We start from the raw sequence: 13,360 nt of genomic DNA on the forward strand, positions 1-13,360 counted from the left end.
ACACACACACACACACACACACACACACACACACACACACACACACAAAGAAACAGACACACAGAGACACACACAGAGACATACACACACAGACACACAGACACAGACACACAGACACACAGACACACAGACACACACACACACACACACAGAGAAATACATATAAATAAAAATAACATTTTCAAACAAGAAAGTCCGTATCTTGAAGCTGCCCACTGGGGATGATGAGGAACAGCAGAAACATTAGGACAACCTACCTGAAGAGTTTTTTCCTTTTCTGGATATGTCAGGTGGCTGTCATCAGTGATGACAGTCTCAGAGTGATTGAACAGTGTCTTTATAGTCTGTTCAGAAAAATTGATGCCTTATTTGATTTTCTCCTCATCTCCTCTGTGATGGTCTGTCCTGACATGCCTTACTTAAAGTGTTTCCTTACTTCTAGCTCTCTCCTCCACGGAGATTACAGCCCAGTCAATAATGTTTATTTTTGCTGCCTATGAACCCACCAGCAGCACACTCTCCTTTGTCCTCTATTCCCTGGCCACTCACCCTGATATCCAGAAGAAGCTTCAGGAGGAGACTGATGGGGCTCTGCCCAATAAGGTGAGAGGATGGTGTAGGAGGGAAAAAGGGAAGCCTCAACAAAGACACCTTCTTGTTACCTGGAATGTGGTGAGTGTGTGTGTGTGTGTGTGAGTGTGTGTGAGAGAGAGAGAAAGAGAGAGAGAGAGAGAGAGGTATATTCATGTGTGAATATGTGTGTTAATGTGTTTTAGTGAGTTTTTGAGTGTATGCTTGTAAGTTTATGTATGAGTATGTGTGTCTGTGTGAGTCTGTGAGTGTGGGTGTGCACATGTGTGTGTGTATGTATACATGTACATATACACATACACACCTACAAACATGCATCCATACAAACTTACATCTATTCATCCATCTATCTATCCATCCATCCATCCATCCATCCATCCATCCATTCTTTGGGGATGGTCCTTCCTTTCCACTTTGTTTTACACAGGGTTTCTTTGTTGCTACTGCTTCATACATCAGGCATCCTGGCCCTTTAACTTTTAGGGAATCTTCTATTGCCACCTTCCTTTTTGCTGTGGGGGCACTAGGATTACAAATGTGTGTGTGTGTGTGTGTGTGTGTGTGTGTGTCTGAGTGTGTGTACATGAATGCACGTGTATGTATTTGTTACTACAGATGGGTTTTAAGTGAAACCTGAACTGAAGTCCTTACACTTGCATAGCTAGCATGCAATCCACGAAACCATCTTTCCAGTTCTAATGATTTTTTTACAGTTGTGTATGTATGTATGTATGTATGCTTGTATGTTTGTATGGATGTATGTTGGTATGGATGTATGTTTGTAGGTATGTATGTGTATATGTACATGTATACACACACACACATATACACATGGGTATGTTTTTTCCTACATGTGTGTGGAAGTCAAAGGACAATTTGAATGAACTGGTTCTATACACAAACACATATATACCAAGGGGGGGGGACAGAGACAGAGACAGATACAGGCAGGCAGACAGACAGAGAGAAAACAAGAGAGTGTGTATGTTTGGCTTATAATTTAGACACCAAGGTTCATACCTTGGCTTCTTCTATAAATATAAATAGATAGGACTAATCATGGGACAGAGCTGTACCAACTCATGCAGCTTAATCAAGGCCAAGGTGAGCCTCATTTGGTGCACAGCTGGGACACAGCTGATCCAGCAGTATCATTGAACCATACAGAGAACTGTATGTTAAGTACATAAATATCTCAAGACAAATCTTTTTTCTTTCTTCCCAGGCACCTCCCACTTATGATATTGTGATGGAAATGGAGTACCTGGATATGGTGTTGAATGAAACCCTCAGATTATACCCGACTGCTGATAGACTTATGAGAGCCTGTAAAAAAGATTTTGAAATCAATGATATGTTTATACCCAAAGGGTCAATAGTGATTGTACCATGTTATGCTCTTCACCATGACCCAGAACACTGGCCAGAACCTGAGGAATTCCGCCCTCAAAGGTACCAGAACCCCAGAAGCACAAACTTCCCTGTTTGGCTTTGAATTTTGCTTAGCCACTGGGATGTAGAAAGACTGTTGAGATGATGCAAAGGGAGGCAATAGGAAATGCAGTGGTGCTAGGCCATGTTCCTTTCTTCCTGCTGGGTTTTTGCAATGCCTTTATGATGTGCAGGGCAGGTGAAATGCAGCCTAAGTGAGAAATGGTGGTGGCAGTGATGGAGGCTGTGCTTCTCAAACTCCTAGACACCCAGATGCCACTAGGGACTGTAAAGAGTGCTGCAGGCTTTGATGAGCCAGGGGCAGTGTGTGTGTGTGTGTGTGTGTGTGTGTGTGTGTGTGTGTATGTGTGTGTGTATGTGTGTGAATCTGGCTTAGTTCAGGGTAAGTGTCAGGAGTTCAGAGAGGCCTTTTGCAGGTTGGTTTCCCCTACACCATAACACTACAATTACAGCAGTGTATGCTAACACATGGATGTATATTTTTTGCAGTCCTGTATTTTCAGTGTTTAAAGATGTATTTTCTTTTCTGTTACTTTTTATTGTTTACAATTACATGAATGGATAATAAATTCTTGTCATTTACACCTCACATTATGCTGTCTCTTCTTCCTCCCACTCATGTTCAATTTCTGACTGTCTTCAACCAGTCCTCCACCTCCTCCTCCTCTTCCTCCTCCACCTCCTCCTCCTCCTCTTCCTCCTCCTATTTTTTATATCTTTTCTTTTGTAACTTGAAAGTTTACTTAGGGTTGCTTGCATAAGCATCCTGGAGATTGAGCAACTCGCTAGCGGCTACACCATTAAAGAAAAATTTTCCCTCCTCCACCAACCATTTATTGTCAACAGCTCCTTAGGGAGGTGGCATCTCATGGGTACCTTCCCCACCCATGATGAAATGATGATGTGTTTGGTCTTGTGTAGGTATCTACAGCTACTATGAGTTCATGAGTACAGTGGGCATGTCATGTCCAGAAGATAGTACTCACAGTACCCATTTCATCCACTGGCTCGTACATTTTTTCTGCTCCTTCTTTGGTGAAGTTTTCTGAGTCTTGGAAGTGATGAGCACTCCATCACAATTTCTTCTCAGCACTTTGGCCAGTCAGGAGTTTCTGTGTTAACTGTCTCTTACTGCAAACTGAAGTGTCTCTGACAAAGGCTGAGATCAGCACTAATTTTTGTATATAGATATTTAGATATTATTTAGAAGGCATTTTGATACCATGTCCACTTAGTAAAACAACAGCAGTACATTCTCATCTAGTGTCTGTGATGTCTGCAGCTTTGGGATTTTTGACCAGATTTAGAGCACCAAGATTAATTTCCTCTGTGGATTCTACTTTAAGTGCAATCAGAAAATGGTTGGTTCCCCCTATACCATAACACTACAATTACAGCAGTGTGTGCTAACACATGAATGTATTTTTTCAAACAGTTTTTGTCTTCTCTCAACCACATGGAGACTTTTATAAGGCAAGGGGAATGGAAAAAAATCATTATTGTAAAATCCTTACAGCCAAATACCTGTAAGCAGAAAAGCAATGAATCTTTCCCAAACTACCTATGTGTTACTGGTTTGTAGGCATACATTTTTTGCAACCTACTTTTAATAAGGGTTCAACCTTTCCTCTAGCCTTACCACTCAGCAGAGGTAGTAGAAGAGAAAAGTTATTAGGATATGGGGGAAGTGGACCTGTTCAGCAATACTTCTTTGGGGAGAGCTTGATCTTCTTTGGCAGCAGTTCACGTTTCACTGTCTGTGGTTTCATATTTATACTCCTTCTTCCCAGGTCCTCTCACATATTTGCCATATCCAAATATCCTTTCACCTGTGTCTGCTTCAGAAAAACAGTCTTTCAAATGTTTGCTTTGGTAAGACATCCTTTCATCTGTGTGCTTCAGCAAAACATAGTTTGACTCACTTTCCAAAGAAGAAGTTTCCGCTTCACTGGTTAGGTGTTAAAAGGCATCATCATATATGCAGCTCTTATGGTTTTATCCCTTGATAACGTGTCATCTATGTTTTATCTCCAGGTTCAGCAAGGAGAACAAGGGCAATGTTGATCCTTATGTATATCTGCCCTTTGGAATTGGACCCAGGAACTGCATTGGCATGAGGTTTGCTCTCATGAGTATGAAACTTGCTCTCACTAAAGTCCTGCAGATCTTCTCCTTCCAGCCTTGTAAGGAAACACAGGTGATGGAGAAAACTATCTTTTTAAAAAGTGTTTTATGGGAGGGAGTCATTCCAATTAAAGGTTCTGTGTATAAAGATGATTATGCATGTTTAGGCCAATATGACATGGTTATATGCATTCTGTTTGGAATTCTAGTCCTGTTCACTGGAGATTGGCTATTTCATGTGCCATCAAGAGGTGCAATGGTCATGTCTTCAATGTTTTTAGAGTGTTCCACTCTTCTTCCAGAACTCACAGAAACCTTCCTCTGACATTCTTCTTAACCAGTAGATATATATTAGAATTGCAGAGGAGCTTTAAAACTCAACTATGGGGTCTTGGATGTTTCTCAGTTAGCAAAACGCTTACTTATTATGCAGGAATCTCTGGTTCCTATCCTTATAACTACATGAAATAGCTCTGGTGGAGCATACCTGTAATTCCTGCACTCAGGAGGTACAGATGAAATGATCAGAATTTTAAGTAATTCTTGGTTTCTTAGAGAATTTGAAGCCAACATGGGCAGTGTGTCTCAAAAAGGAGCCAGAAACTCATGATGCCTGGTCATTTCTGAAATCCTAAAACAGTTCACCCAGAGTGTGGCTTTAAAAGCTCATTTCTGATTTCATATGTGATGCCAGGTTGAGAATCATTATTTTCAAAGATGATTGCTGGGTCTTCTGAAATTGCTCAGTGGCTAAGAGCACTTGCTGCTTTTACAGAGAACCTGAATTAACTTTCCATCACACACATGGTGTTTCATAACCATTTGTAACTCCAAAGTTACAAAGTCTGATGTCCCCCTCTGACTTTTCTTGATATTGCACACATTTGGTATATATGAATATGTCTTGCAAATTTTTAAAGACTTAAACTATAAATTGTTAAAAAGTTTCTTGTTACGATGAACTTCAACCCTATGGGCCATTGTGATAATTCTTGATCATTTATCAGGAAGTCTGCCCTAGAAACCAGATGGTTGTAATATTTTCATGTAATATGTATCTTTATTTCCCTTTTCATTCAGCTCTCAAAGTACAAGTTCTTATTCATTTTCTAAATGAATTTTCCTCCTAGGTTTCTGTCCTTATTTACTCCATGTTTTACTTTTGGCTCCCTGTAGGCTGTCTTTATAACCTATGTGTCATTAAAACTTCTAGTTAAATAATGTTTGTTCTCTCTGTATTGAAGATACACCTATATCACTTCATATTATTCCTTCCACAAACTTCAATGGTTCTTCGAGGAGAGTTGGTGCATTGAAAGACTTTGATAAACATTTTAAGGCTTTCATTTATAATATTCTTTCATAAAAGCATTACCATTTGTATATCTATTTATATGCAAATCTTTTTTGTATGCTGACATCAAAACCATGTGTATACTTTACAAAATTGTAAAAGCGTAAGATATTTCATTAAGAGAAAGCATTCACATTTTCCTGAAAAACTTGCTTTTGTTTCATATGAATGAATGGTTAAGATCTACAGGACTTATGTATTTAGAATATGGATTCTTTTTATCAATGAGTTTTATTTCTGAACTAATGAATGGATGGAAATATTTATTCTTCAGTCTGTCCCTTAAGGGTGTTGCATACCTTTACCTACACATTTATTTTAGTATTTTATTACTAGAGCATTTAAGTCATATACAGGAATTTAGACAAAACAAGGTTCTACTTTTCAGACACCATAGCATATCTGGAATGGGGCAGATGCTCTGGAAAATTCCAATCATCTTAAATTTGACACTTCTGTGTCTTCAGGATGACTTCATTCCTCTTCCTATTCCTGTGACTAGATGATTTCTCTATTGGAGGCTTTCTCATTCATCATTGAAGAGTATGAGGCTAAAGTGTTGTTGAAAACCCCATAGGCTCAGAATTTCCCATTCACCTCATCCTTGGAAGCTATGAATAGATGCTAGAAAAGCAAGCAAAGTATTTGTCCTCCTGAAGACTTGCCAGGAATGGCTCAACTGTAGTGGTGATCTAGGAGCTGAAACTCTCCATTGAGTTGAAATATATCCTCTTAAGATTAACTAGCACTGCAAAGGAATATAAATAAAAGTCAAAAATACCTCTCTGGGTTCCCTGAGGGAGAAGCCTGACTGCATAGGGGTTGATGTCAAAAGTATCCACTCTCTAGGATAAATACATCAGGATGTATATGGCCCTCATGACTCACTGAAAAATGACAGGGGGACCAGAGCCATTACAAGGTCCCCTTCAATGACTGGAAGTCAGGCCTCTATCCCTGCCTTCACAAGATTAGAATTGACACAGCCCTTCTATACTTAGAGAAGGGAGGAGATATCAGGGGCAGCCCTGCTTATACACTGAAGGCCTAAAATCAGCCATAGGCCTAAAATCAGCAATGGCATGTCATACATGTATACTAACACCAAGTTTGGGGCCCCGGTGGAAAAACATTGAAACAGATGGCTATAAGCTAATGTAAACAGGCAGCTTTTGTGGAAATTTACCAGCCTGAGTAGTCATAGACCTTGTAAATAGGTAGCCTTGGCAGATAATATCAACTTAGATAAGGACAAGTGAATCACAGGCAGAGTCATAGCGACCTGTACCCTGAACCTTCACCCAGCCAATTCCCTGTTCTGAAAGATATTTGTATTCCCCCGAACACCCATGCTTCAGTGTCATCCCCTTCCCCACATCCTGCCTTCTTGTGTTTATAACCCCTGTGTGAATAAGTAAAAATTATGATTTGAAAAAAATAAATAAATAAAAATTTAAAAAAAGATTAACTTGCATGTTTCAACAAATCAAAAATAGCTTCTCATGACTTAAAAACATAATATGACTTAATACCTAAGAATAAGGTTAAAAGAGTTAAACTTACCTGTTTTACTCTATATCAGCATGGAACAGAAATAATATAGACAAACATAAAATTGTCACAGGCCCTGAATTCTCAATCAACTTTTTAACCTAATGCATGTTTGGATGCATACTGTCACCATTCAATTGACACAGCTTGGAGAACAATTAAGTCAAACATTTAATGTTAAATCTAGCCTTTTGTGTTTCTGCAAGCATTATTATCCCAAATGCTTGTTTTCTATTTTCTTCTGGTATTGTTGTTGGCTCACTCATTGCTTCACAATATTTTTCTTCCCTTGTTACAGATACCTCTGAAATTATGCGGACAACCATTTCTTCAACCAGCAAAGCCCATCATTCTAAAGGTTGTGCCACGAGATGCAGTCATAGCTGGAGTGTGACTTTACCTTAAGGAGTTCTGCTGTAAATGTGGTGTGTAAGAACACTGGACTCTTTAATTTACCTAATGAATAAAATCCAGAAAATGGTGGGGCTTAATTGGCTGATCTTGATGCATGGTTAATGATTCAGTGCATCTATTAAACTTCTCAGTGTCTATACAAAGAACCATCTAATATAAAGGAGATGACAAAGTCTGTGATAGAATAGGAAATTTACTGGTTCTCATATGACTACTTACATCCAAATCTGGTTGTCTCTATCAATCTCCTTTGAACTCTTTTGAAAGTAATAATGTCTCTTTAATTTGATCAATAATTTTTTGATGAAAAGGTGAACTATAGTGACAACTCTAATTGTAGAATTGGTGTCAGATGATTTAGTTGCAGTAATGGACAATAAATATTACACAGAAAATATAAACAAACATCTTTTTTAAAATACTAAATTTTAAAACTGTTTTTATATTTTTGAGAGCTTCATTGTATATATTTTAATCATGTTAATTCCTTTCACCAACCCTTTCTAGATTCTATCCTTTCCCACCCAACATTATATTCTCTCACAGTGTTTCAAACCAAACAAAAACTATAGAGTCCTGTTTGTGTTAGATATATATTCATGGTGTGAGGCCTGCCCTGGAGTTTAGTTGATATACCCAGTGTCACTCCATTGAAGAAAACTGACTTTTCCTCTCCCAGGCCATATCTCCTTGGTTTGGGGCAGGTCGCTGAGCTTCTTCACATAAGGATTTTCTCTGGTTTGAGCTTGTGCTGATTGTGTGAATTTTGTCACAGACTCTGTGAGTTCATCTGTACATCTGTATGTTGTGTCTGAAATGCTGTTTGCCTAATGTCATCCACTACTTCTGACTCTTACAAACTTTCTGCCTTCTATTGTACCTTGAGAAGAGATGTGCGATCCAGACATTTTACCTATTTAGAGCCTAGCATTTCAAATTCACTTCATGTTGACAAATTGTAGGTGTTCTTGTTAACCACTGAATACTTTGTGAAGAAGCTTCTCTAATGAGAGTTGAGTAATGCAGTATTCTATGTATATAGCAGATTTAGATCTTTTCATTTCTACATTTATTTAATAGATTAATAATAGTTAGTTTTTACTAGAACTCATGATATATCTAGTCTCCGGTATGTGGCCTCATAGACAGTATCTGTTATTGGTTCCATCTCATGGAGCTGGCCTGAAATCCAAATGAAAAAGTGATTGGTCACTCCTATGACATCTGTGCCACAGTTCTACCAGAAGACATGTCTATCAGGCAGGTCATCATGTCAGCTCACATGGCTCACAGCTTAGTGAGAGTGATGATTACTTTTCTCATCCAGTGTCAAGTACAGCACCTCCAGTACTGTGAACATGACCCAGTGACCTGAGGTCTTTAGATATATTAAGAGAGAACATAGAGATCTAAATGAAGGATAATATAAAACAAAACATTTAAAAATAATATAAAAAATTATTCCCTTGAGAATTTCATGTGTACATGTGGAAAGCCGCGGCTTGTGCTGACAGCATTCGCCATTACAAGATGGCGCTGGCATCCGGTGCTCCTCCAAGTAAACAAGTAAACTGTGCATGTGCTATGGTAAAAGTGCGCCAAATCACGGCCCATCCCGGGGCATAATTTGCGTTCCTGAGCAAGCAGCCAATCAGACATGAACACGCTGCTCCAGGGGTATATAAGCAGTGCCTTTTCGGGTCCTGGGGTCTTCCTCCTTTCATTAACAATAAACATTTGCTGCGGAAGGATCCTGGTATCCGCGTGTGTCTTGCTGGCGAGATGATTGCGTGGGTCACAGCTGGTGCCGAAACCCAGGAAATTCACCATCGCCGGTGCCGAGGAGACCCTCCGCTCGCGGAGAGGATTCAGAACTGCAGGACAAAGGTAAGCTCTGAGAGGCATGTTTGGTCTTGATTTATCTCGTCTCCCTCCCCGGTTGGCAGGAACTCTAGAAGCTCTCGCTATTGTGCTAGCGGCGCTCGTTCTCTTCCTTCTGGTTTTGCAGGATGAGAAATGCCACTCTACTGTAGCGGCGGGCCAGGGAGTGCTAGAGGAGTTGCAAGACAACATGTCAGAAACAGAGCGGGATAAGCGCTTAGGAGCTCAGAAAGAAAAGGGAGCTCACAAAGGCATGCCTAAGAAAAAAGGCCCTTCCAAGGACGCTTGATCCACGGAAGTGAGCGATAAGGGAAAGGACGCCCTGGGAGAGAGACGTAGAAAAGGAGAAAAGGCCCCAGAAAAGAAACCTCTTTATCCGGTAAAGGAGCTGGAGGCCTCGGGGCTTGGTGGCTCTGAGTCGGAGGAACTAACTTCCTCTGAGGGGGAGGACTTAGACGAAGAAACAGCCCGCTATGAGGAGGAAAGATACCATCAAGATGAGAAGCCGCCGCCGTGAAATCAAAAGCAAAGGAAAACGGGAGATAGGAGCTGCACGGCCTCTCGGCCTGTCGCGCCCTCCCAACCTATTGTTCCCAGCACACTTCTGCCTTATGCGGACAAGTGCTGTTCAGACTCCTTCCTTTCAAAGGAAGACAAAAGAAGGATGTTACAAGCCTTTCCAGTATTTGAGGACGTGGGGGGAGGCCGTGTCCTCACACCTGTAGAGTATGCCCCTATCAAAGAACTTGCTGAATTGGTTAACAAATATGGAGTTGATGCTAATTTTACAGTCATGCAGCTTGAGAGACTCCCCACTATGGTGATGACCCCGAATGATTGGCAAAATACAGTAAAAGCTGCTCTCCCTAATATGGGACAATATATGGAGTGGAAAGCCTTGTGGCATGATGCTTCTCAGACACAGGCAAAAGCCAATGCTAATGCGGAAGGCAACCAGAGACAGTGGACTTTCGAATTATTAACAGGGCAAGGACAGTATGTTGCCGACCAGACAAACTATGATTGGGGAGCATATGGCCAGATCTCCGCTGCTGCTATTAAAGCATGGAAGGCCCTCTCGAAGAAAGGGGAGGCTGGGGGAAATTTAGCAAAGGTATTGCAAGCCACCCCAGGAGTCATTCTCAGACTTTGTGCCTAGAATGACAGAAGCAGCGGGCAGAATTTTTGGAGACCCAGAGCGAGTTAAACCACTGATAGAACAACTGGTGTATGAAAATGCCTTGCCAGAATGCAAGACAGTTATTACCCCTAGAAGAAGCAAAGAGCTGACAGATTGGATAAAGGTCTGGCAAGGACTTGGAGGCCCACTGACCAATGCTGGCCTTGCAGCAGCTATTTTGCAAAGCCAGAACCGCTCAAGTCCTGGTGGCCATAAAGTATGCTATAACTGTGGCAAACTGGGTCATTTGAAACAAGAATGTCGTACTCCCATGCAAAGGAGAACCCCTGGGCTATGCACTAAATGCAGGAAGGGCTATCATTGGGCCAATGAATGTCGCTCGGTTAGGGACATTCAAGGAAAGATTATTCAGCATGATCCCTCCCCAGCAGGAAGAGATGAAGGCACTCCAAAAAACGGGTATCAGGGAACCAGGTCCCAGGGCCCCCAAAAATATGGGACACAAGCCTGCAACCGGGGGACACCTCTAGCTGCAGAGCTACAAGAGGCTCCGCAGGGTTGGACCTCCGTTCCACCTCCCAATTCTTACTAATGCCACATGAGGGTGTGCAACCTGTCTCAGTTGATTTTAAAGGTCCCCTGCCTGAGGGAAGTGTCGGCCTTATTTTAGGTCGCTCCTCTCTTGCCTTGAAGGGGCTTGTGGTTCATCCTGGTGTGATAGACCAAGACTATACCGGGGAACTTCAAGTTCTCTGTTCTTGTCCACAAGGCATATTTTCTATCTCCCCTGGAGATAGGATTGCTCAACTGGTTATTCTTTCAAGTTTGCATAATTGTTTCCCATCCACTGGGGTGCCTAGGGGCGCCAACGGGCTTGGTTCTTCAGGAACTGACTTTGCTCATTTGGTAGTGGATCTCAAAACTAGACCCACTTTACAATTAACAATAGAAGAGAAGAGTTTTACAGAGATTTTAGACACAGGAGCTGATAAAAGTATTATTTCCTCCAACTGGTGGCCTAAGGCATGGCCTGTTACACAATCATCCCACTCCTTACAAGGGTTGGGATATGAGGCCAGCCCTGCAGTCAGTTCACGCTCCTTGACTTGGCAGACACCAGAAGGTCAGACAGGAAACTTTATACCTTATGTGCTTCCTCTCCCCGTTAACCTCTGGGGAAGAGACATTTTGCAAGACTTGGGACTGACATTAACTAATGAGTACTCTCAACAAGCTATTGATATTATGAAAAGGATGGGATATAAGGAAGGAAAAGGCCTTGGCAGAAAAGAGCAAGGAAGGTTAAACCCAATTTCACAAGAAAGTAATACAGGAAGACAAGGTCTGGGTTTTCCCTAGTTGCCATTGAGGGCATTATGCCCATACCCTGGCTTACAGAGGAAGCCGTGTGGGTTCCTCAGTGGCCCCTATCCTCTGAGAAATTAGAAGCTGCTACAAGGCTGATTGAGGAACAAGCACAGCTTGGTCATTTAGAGCCTTCTACTTCTCCTTGGAATACCCCTATTTTTGTTATAAAAAAAGAAATCAGGAAAATGGAGACTTCTCCATGATCTAAGGGCCATTAATGCGCAGATTCGGCTGTTTGGCTCAGTGCAACGAGGCCTACCTCTGCTCTCTGCTTTACCTAAGCAGTGGAGGATAATATTTATAGACATTAATGATTGTTTTTTCTCCATTCCCCTACACCCGCAAGATAGGCAAAGATTCGCATTCACCATACCTGCTGTTAATCACCTTGAACCAGACAAGAGATATCATTGGAAAGTTTTGCCTCAAGGCATGGCCAATAGTCCTACTATGTGTCAACTGTATGTACAAATGGCCCTTGAACCCGTTAGGAAACAATTTCCTTCCCTGCTCTTGATTCATTTTATGGATGATATTCTTATCTGCCATAAAGAATTGACCATTTTGCAGAACTCGTACCCTTTATTAATTGCTAAATTAGGACAGCGGGGTCTGCCTATTGCCACAGAGAAGGTTCAAATTTCAGAAATTGGTTCCTTTTTAGGGACAGTTATTTACCCTGAGAAAATAGTTCCTCAAAAATTAGAAATTCGCAGAGATCATTTACATACCTTAAATGATTTTCAAAAATTATTGGGAGATATAAATTGGTTAAGACCATTTTTGAAAATTCCCTCTGCTGAATTGAAACCTTTGTTTGACATTTTGGAAGGAGACTCTCATATTTCCTCGCCAAGAGCACTAACACCGGCTGCAAGCCGTGCCCTGCGAATGGTAGAGGATGCCTTGCAAGAGGCCCAGCTAAAACGCATTGATGAGACCAAAACTTTTAATTTGTGTGTCTTTAAAACCAGACATTTACCAACTGCTGTGTTAGGCAGGACGGGCCCTTATTATGGATTCATCCTAATGCATCTCCTGCAAAGATTATTGAATGGTATCCAGATGCAGTCGCTCAGCTTGCCCTTCGTGGGCTAAAAGCAGCTATTATCCATTTTGGAAGGGAACCTAAGGTTTTAATAGTGCCATATACTGCATATCAGGTTCAAATACTAACTGCTACCTCTGATGTTTGGGCCGTGTTGGTCACCTCCTTTAATGGTCAAATAGATAATCACTATCCTAAACATCCCATTCTACAATTTGCCTTAACTCAAGCTATTGTATTTCCACATATCATATCTCAGAAGCTGCTCCCGGATGGAGTGGTTGTTTACACAGATGGGTCAAAAACAGGTGTGGGTGCCTATGTAGTTGATAATAAAGTCACTGCCAAACAATACCATGAGACCTCACCTCAAGTTGTGGAATGCTTGGTAGTATTAGAGGTTCTTGAAACCTTTCCAGGCCCTTTAAATATTGTT

The 13,360-nt window shown here is 41.2% G+C and overlaps 1 pseudogene; it reads left to right on the plus strand.

Annotated features, from left to right (window-relative positions):
- LOC114639835 overlaps window positions 1-9,328 on the plus strand; it is a 21,585-nt pseudogene extending 12,257 nt beyond the window's left edge.
- Window positions 9,329-13,360: the final 4,032 nt, after the last annotated feature.

Source organism: Grammomys surdaster, unplaced genomic scaffold (genome assembly GCF_004785775.1).
Source record: "Grammomys surdaster isolate TR1022 unplaced genomic scaffold, NIH_TR_1.0 125753, whole genome shotgun sequence".
Taxonomy (NCBI): Eukaryota; Metazoa; Chordata; class Mammalia; order Rodentia; family Muridae; genus Grammomys; species Grammomys surdaster.